The sequence below is a fragment of the Strix uralensis genome, chromosome 27, assembly GCF_047716275.1.
Source record: "Strix uralensis isolate ZFMK-TIS-50842 chromosome 27, bStrUra1, whole genome shotgun sequence".
In the NCBI taxonomy this organism is placed as follows: Eukaryota; Metazoa; Chordata; class Aves; order Strigiformes; family Strigidae; genus Strix; species Strix uralensis.
The window spans coordinates 5,310,988-5,318,346 of NC_133998.1; the positions used below are offsets into that span (position 1 = coordinate 5,310,988).

The 7,359-nt window shown below is 59.7% G+C and overlaps 1 long non-coding RNA gene across 1 annotated transcript; it reads left to right on the top strand.

Moving 5' to 3' along the window:
• The first annotated feature begins 3,294 nt into the window (after window positions 1–3,294).
• LOC141935553 (uncharacterized) lies at window positions 3,295–7,013 on the top strand. Its single transcript, XR_012626575.1, has 2 exons — window positions 3,295–3,428; window positions 6,634–7,013. It is a non-coding gene; the product is annotated as an uncharacterized LOC141935553 (long non-coding RNA).
• Window positions 7,014–7,359: the final 346 nt, after the last annotated feature.

The following is a 7,359-nucleotide window of genomic DNA, read 5'->3' on the forward strand; positions in this document are numbered from 1 at the left end:
TTGAGGAGGAAAAGTGTAAATCAGGCCGTGCATGCGTGTGACACGTCAGCGTAACGCGCCGCGGCCGCCCGGGGCTCGAGGGCCGGGACGCGCTCACACGTGCACGCGCCCACCTTTCCCCCGCGGCGTGTGTTTTTCCTGGCGCGGCGCCCGCGTCCACGCCACAGTCGAGCTCTCCCCATGCCAAGCACGACACAAAAGCTCACGCAAGGGCCTGGAGGCTCGTTTTTAGCACTTCAGTAGCTCAGCGGGGTCCCGTCCTTGGAGCCAGCAGCAGCGCGGGGCCCCCGAGGAGCTGGGGCTGGTGCTGGCCTCAGCTGCTTGTTTGCTCTGGGATGTGGAGCTGGGGACAAGGAGGTGCTGCCCGGACCCGGGAGGGCTGCGGGTGGGTTCTGGGGGGGTCGACACGAGTCCCAACCAAAGCAGGATCTCCAAAGGGGATGCAGAGCCTGGTCGGCTGCCTGCCAGCAGCCGCTGCTGCCGGAGCACAGCCCCCGCCCGTCCCTAAATTGGGGGTGCGATGTCACCCCCACGCAGCGCGGCAGTGCTGGGTGCTGGAGGGGGATGCTGCGCTCTGCGGGCTGGGCTCAGCTCGCTGAGCAGGGAGGGGGAGAGGGGTGGTGTTTTCAGCTCGCTGCCTGCCCTGCCTGTGCCCTGCGGAGGGTGGGCCGGGCAGCCCTGGCTGTGCGGGGCGGCGTGGGAGGCAGAGCCTGTGCCATGGCCACATTGCCCGGACGATGCGATTTGGGGGCTTGCAGGGTGTTCTCAGCAGGCAGCTGGGTGCCTCGGGGTCCCGGGGTGGGCAGAGGGGTGTTGGGGAGAATTTGGGGGAGCATTTGGGGGAGGCACAAACTGATGACCCAGAGGCAAGAGCCCCCCAGCTGGGGCCAAGCCACCGAGTGCCCCCCGGATGGCGTGTCCCGGGGTGTCTTTCTCCAGCATTTTCCATACGTAGCCCAGGGCATCACCACTGAGCCCCGTTACGGGCTGGGCAAGGATGCTGGCAGCCGCTTGCCCCCAGACCCCCTGTGGTGATGGAGCAGCAGTTGGGTGCGAGTGGGAGCAAACAGGGAAACCCCCCGGGATGGTGCTGCTGGGGGTGAGACCCCCAACACCGGGCTCTCCGCATCCCCCTGCCACGGGCTGGTGCAGAGGGAGGTGGCAGGGCACAAGATCGGTGCAGACAGCTGGTAAACCCTGCCCGCCGCGGGCAGCGGCTCCAAGCGGGTCCCCTCCTGGGATGGCAGCCGGGCTACAAACCGTGGACAAGCTCCTCGCCTTTAAACTGGAATCAGATTCCTTGTTGCTGGCTCAGGGGGCAGGAAACCGTGCCCAGGAGCAGGTGAGGAGGGACCCCACTCTAACAAGAAGGAGACGCATGAAATTAGCTGGTTCCACTCCCCCAGCAGGCAGCCGGGGTGTTTTCCATCCGACGCCTTTTTCTTCTCGCTCCCTCTTTTATTTTTTCACGGGGGAAGCAAAATTCACGGTGTGTGGCCCCATCGACAGCCCGCGGTGGACTCGCACCCTCCCACCGGCGACAAGGGCACCGGGGACCGTGAGCCCACGGCCGGTCGCGTCCTCACGGCGAGCATCCGCGCGCTCACGCTCGCCCGTCGCGCGCCCAGCCACAGGTTGGCAAGACATCGCAGACTGGTACGTGGGGACTGCTAGCCACGCTGCGGCAAGAAGTGGCCTCAGAAAGCAGGGGGAGGCCAGCAAGCTGCCCCCCCACCCCGCAACCACGGGCCCCCGCAGCATCTCCCTGCTTGTGTGATGCCGTCGCTCGGCCCCTGTGCTGAGGGTTGCGGGGGTCTCGCCGGCCGTGGTTGGGGTCGGTGGCCCCCCCCCGGCTGCTCTCTCTGTGGCTGCTGTTCTCACCTCTGGAAAATGCCCCCTCCTTTCCCCCCCACCCGGCAAGTCTCAGCTGCTGGGAGCTGGCCCGGCTCCACCACCGCTCGCACACTCCAGCTGAGGAGCTGGGCCACGCGGCGAATGCATTTGCGCACGGATTTCCCTCCCCTCTTGCCGTCTGCTCCCAACGGTGCTGTTTGCCCCTATTTCTCACCGTGCTCTCCCGTGCCGAGGATGACTTCGGGAGCACTCACAACTCCTTGTCCCACTGCCGGGTGCCCGGAGCCCTGGGCCGCATCCCGCCGGGATGTCTCTGCTTGGGAAGAGCATTGGGGTGCCCAGGAGTGGGACAGCAGTGTGGGGCAAGGCTCCGAGGAGGCCCTGCCGCGCACACACACGTGTCAAACCCCCATTTTCATGATTTGTGGCCGATTCTCCTGATTCAGAGTGGACACAGTGTTGCTTTGCCTGGGTCTGCACCCGTTGCCCCCCTTCCCCCTTGCATCGCAGGGAGATGCTGCTGGACACAAAGCAGCCGGGGGGAGGTTTCTTCTTCTTGCCTTGTGTTGGAGGAATGAAGGTCTTTCACGTTTCAGGGTGAAACAGCGGTTCTGGGCCCTGCCAGAGCAGGGCTTTTGAAGATGATGGAAAAGAGCCTGGGCTCCTCTCTCAGCTGGGGAGAGGATATTTTCTAGCTGCTCCAGCTGCCTCTCGCTGCCCCTGGCCCGGCTCCTGCTAGCACATGGCTGCAATCCGGTGCTGTCCTGACCAACACACAGAGCTGTAAATTCAGCTTTAACCCCACCGGAGGCAAGTCTCCATCCAGAGATGGAGCGAGGATGAGGATGTGGGGTGGGGACTTGGACAGGGCTTCAAAGCGAGCTCTGGCAGCGCCGCTGGCTTGCAGCACCTTCCCGACCCCGCGCGTGGGAGCTGAGCCCTCGCCCTTACAAATGCTCCTTCAGACAGCGCCGGGCACCGTCCTGGAGCCGGCAGCGAAGCTCTCGTGGCCTTCAAAGATGGAAACCTCACGGTGCTGCTGAAATCAGGCAGCCAGGCTGGCAGGGGAGCGCCGTGCCGTGGACGGCCACCCGGGGAAACACATCCATGGGCTTCCTCGTCCTCCTTCCTACGACCTACCCCAAAGAAGCGGAGCCACGGGTGATTCAACAACAACAAAACCAAACGAAAAACAATCTCCTCGTGCTAATGGGATTGGTTCTGTCCCTACCACGCACATTCCAGCCTGGCTCGAGGGACCGCTCGGGGCGGGGGGGAAGAAGGGGAGGCTAATGAAGCCAAATTATTCTCCGTCTTCAAATGTCAGAGTTCAGCGCGGTGCCGCTGGCTGGGCCTGGCGCAGCTGCTGTGCCGTGGCGATGCCGTGTGGAGGCGAAGCACCCTCCCGGCAGCCGGCACAGAGCGCCTGCGCGCATCCAGCCCGCCGCCAAGTGACATGCATTTTCCATTCCCTGGGCTTCATTACTTCTTGGAACGCAGACCTCGCTCGCCGGGCCATGAGGGGCTTCGCTTCCCTCCGTGTTTATTTTCGCTGCCGTGTGTTCTTTTGCCAGGTGAGGAGCGCAGCCAAGCTGGTCAGGGAAAGTGGGGATGTATGGTTGCGGTTTGGCCGGGCGGGTGGGAATCGGGCTCCCTTAAGTGTCGACGCGGCGGCGCGGCCCAGCACCTGCTCACCTTCAGGCGCTGGAGCCGACCCGCTGATTTCACGGGGGCGACACGTGTGCTTAACACTGCAGCACGTGCAGAGGGGATCTGCTGGATCATGGCCTCGCACCGGGGCCGGATGGCGCCGGGGACAGCCAAGGTCTCCAGCTGGCGTGGGAGCCGGCTCCCGCGGGTGCCGCGTGCGTCAGCTTGCCCTGCCGTGCGTGGGAGTGGAAGGAGCCCAAGATTTCTAAAAGAAGGTGTTCAGCTTCCCCCCGAGCCAGACTCCACGTGGCTCTGCTGTCTGCTTCCCGCTCAGCCTGCTCCTCCCACTCGCTCTTCAGCGCAGGGCGCAGCAATACCTGCACCTCCCAGCACGGGCAGACGCGCACGCGTGTGTTATCTGTTCTGGCTGAGACGGCACCCACGGGGTGGGTGACGCTGCCCGCGGGTGGGAGCCCGCCCCGAGAGCTGGGTCGTCTCTATCCCGGCAGGGATGCGTCGTGCTGGAGCCTCGGCAGCCGCTGCTGTGTGGGTTCGGCTCTGCAGCAGGAGGTCGGGGACCTGCAGGGCTGGTCTGTGTCCCGGGGTGGGTGGGAGCCCACAGACCTCGTCCTGTGCGGGGGGCTGGGGTACCCCCACATCGCTGGGAGCCCCACGTCTCCCAGGGCTGGCAGCTGGTCTCAGTCACAGAGTTTTTTGCGGTGGCAACCAGCAGAGGAGGCGCTGAGGGGGAGAAGGAGAGAACATCTCGCCTTCACCGGCCGCCTGGGAGAGGCCAATAATGTCTGAGGGAGATAAAACCTCTCCGGCCTGAACGCAGGGAGCTGCAGGCAGGGTATCCTGGTGGGACAAAAGAGAAGGGAGAAGGACCAGCTCATGCGATGCCGTGGCCCATCTTCACACGGAGAGTCCCGGCTCCACCAGCACATGCAGACACACCCCAGCCCGTGTGCTCAAGCCCTCCCCGGGCTCACACGCTTGCCGGGATTACACGGGGATTAGCAGAGAGTGATCTACCCAAAATGGTGAGGGAATAAAACCAGCCAGAAGCACAGGCACCGAGAAAGCCCACAACACCCTCCAGACACACGTGGCAAGCAGGAGATGGAGCAGTCGCCGTGCGGAGGCAGGGAGAGAGAGGGAGGTCACTCGCAGACTCCTCCATAACAATAGCAAATAAAGGAACGGGGAGGCTTTGTTGTGCTGGGGAAAATCTAACAAGAATTGAGAAAAAAAAACCACCTTGTTGCGGCCAGCTGTCCGCCTCCTCCACCCAACGCAAACTGCGTGGACCGATAGCGCTGCGAGCTGTGAGGAATTCCTGTTTCTGAGCACTTGCAGGATGAAATGAAAAGGTCGGAGGAAAAGGCAGCGCTGCCAGCTCATGATTTTGTCATTAGTCTCACAGTGTTGGACGCAGATTTTAAAGCCCCAGCTGTGGGAGTCGTGGGATCTGCGAGAGCTTGGCGTGCAGTAAAAGGTACATTGCTAGACCTCATGTTTTGTAGGGGGGAAAAAAAAATGTGAAAATATGACTCAAATACATCCTGATGGCTTAAAATGAAGATCAGAAAGAAGAATGTAAATAGTTTGGGGTTTATTCTTTTTTCTTTTAACCCGGTAAGTTAGACTTGTGATTTTACGGGCAGACCACCGCTCTCCACAGTAGGAATACCAGGACTGCCTTGATATACTGCGTGTGCGGAATAAATATATTAAAGTTGTGCAAGTTGCTCAGATGCTGTGCTAACACTGGTCGTAAAAATCACCTTAGATATAAGGCAGGCTCCTTGGGGAAGGGGCTAAGTGCACTCAACAAATAATGAATAGAAATAAAAATAAATATCAAATGGCCCATAAAATCAAACAATAATGGTAACTAAAAAGTTCCTGGATTTGCTGTGAGAGATAAAATCCCATCAGCAGTATGAAATAACAAGAAATAACCCCTTTTGGTTCCTTCTCCACATGACACAAGTCAGCACGCCTGGTCACCAGAGTAGTTATGGAATACATCTTCCTTCCAGCATCTTATAAATGCATTTTTCATGCTTTGAGAGACCTTCTGGGGTTCGATTTAACTGGGATCTGGGGAACATGTGAAAGGCATTTCCAGCATGCGGCACAGCCTGGTTTTTCCTGCAGGGGAAGCAGAGGTGTAACGTTCACAGCTCCCATCCGCCGACCCACCTGGGACGGAGAGGTCCGCAGCGAGCGGGCAGGCCGGCCGGGCCAGCCGTCAGCAGGGCTGCTTTATTGCTGTGCATTTATTGGACCGAAATAGATGCACTTAAAATATCTACACGGACCTAGAAATAATAAAGGGAAAGCGTTTATTTTCAATCTTTTAAAAGATCGAGGTGTGCTGCAAAGCTAAAGCTACAGAAAGCGGCCCCAGGAGAGAGTGGAAGGTATCGAATGAAGCAGAGCTGGTGTCTGAGGAAGCAGGATGAGCGAGAGGGGTTGGTAAGGAGGGGCAGGAGCCCCCAAACACCAGCAAAACACAAAACGGAGAGGTGGGGGGAGAGCTGGCGTGGGAGCCACACTTGCTCCCGCAGCTCTGTCTTGCAGGCAGCGCTGCCCGGCGGAAAGGGCATCGCGGCGAAACGCCGGGGACGGAGAGCTGCGGGCTCTGCCGATGACTTACGGCATTAACTTTCATCCGCTGCCTCTCCCGCGCCTCCTCCCGCTCTCCCCACGCCTCGGCGCGCTGACATCTCCTCTTCTGTGGAGGTCGGGTCTAAAATAACAGGACCCCGAGGTCCTGGCTGGGGTCTCCGTGCGCTGCAGCAATACAAATAGCAAATTAATAAGTACTGCTTCCCTTTCTCCCAAAGGTTTTACGAGGCTTAATTAATGAATGTCTGTAAAACGCATTTGGAGCTGGGAATGAAATGTGCTGTGGAAATGCCAAATATTTTTAATGCTCCAGCAGATTTAGAAGGTTTAAATAAGAAAAATACACAGCTTCGCCTCTGAAACAGATTGCTCTCCTTGAAGCGGGAGGGCTCCAGAACATGAAGTTTTCATCAGGCTGACTTGAAAGAGTATTTTCACGGCTTTCCAACTCCGTTTATTCTCATGTACGAATTCCCCCTTTCCCTTATACAGATGTGGACGCCGAGGCATGGGAAATCAAAGAAATTTACCCCCGGTCGTTGGCAGAGCCACCGCTATGAATAATTGCCTGATTTCCACTGATGACTGGAATGCCCTCTAGACCGTCCGCTCTCTCCAGATGCGCCCCGGCTTTAAAAATTACACGGACCCCGCGACGTTTGGCCTCGTCTCCACCGGTCGCTTTGGGGAGAGCCGGGAGGGACTCTGATGCCGACCATGTGTGGGGACGCGGGGCGGCGAAGGCATCTTTGGCACGGAGACGGCGCAGCCGGAGCGCTGCGATCTCCGGCGACAAGACTGCACCCTCTGGAGGGTACTGTTGCTCTTGCACAAAGCGCTTATGGCAATAAAACCTGGTCCATAATCGTCGCGATGGTGTGGCGGGAGGCTTCGTCCCCAGGGTGATGGGCAGCAGCGTTGTCCCCGCAGTCCCGGGCTGGTTGCACATGTGATGGTCCCTGTGGGAGACATTTAATGAGTTGTACGTGGAATCCCGAGGGGAAGCGTTAAGCGTTTGGGTGCAAGGCCACGGGCAGGGGCTGTCGGCTGCTCTTGGATGATGGTCGGCTGGAGGGTGGTGGCACGAGGACACCTGTGGTGGCCTGTGGGGTGGTGTCAGACCCCCACAGGTCCCCTCAGCTGTGGGGAGGTGACAGCCCCCGAGACCCCTCAGCGAAGGGATGGGGACAGACCCCCCCCAAGTCCTCTCAGCCATGG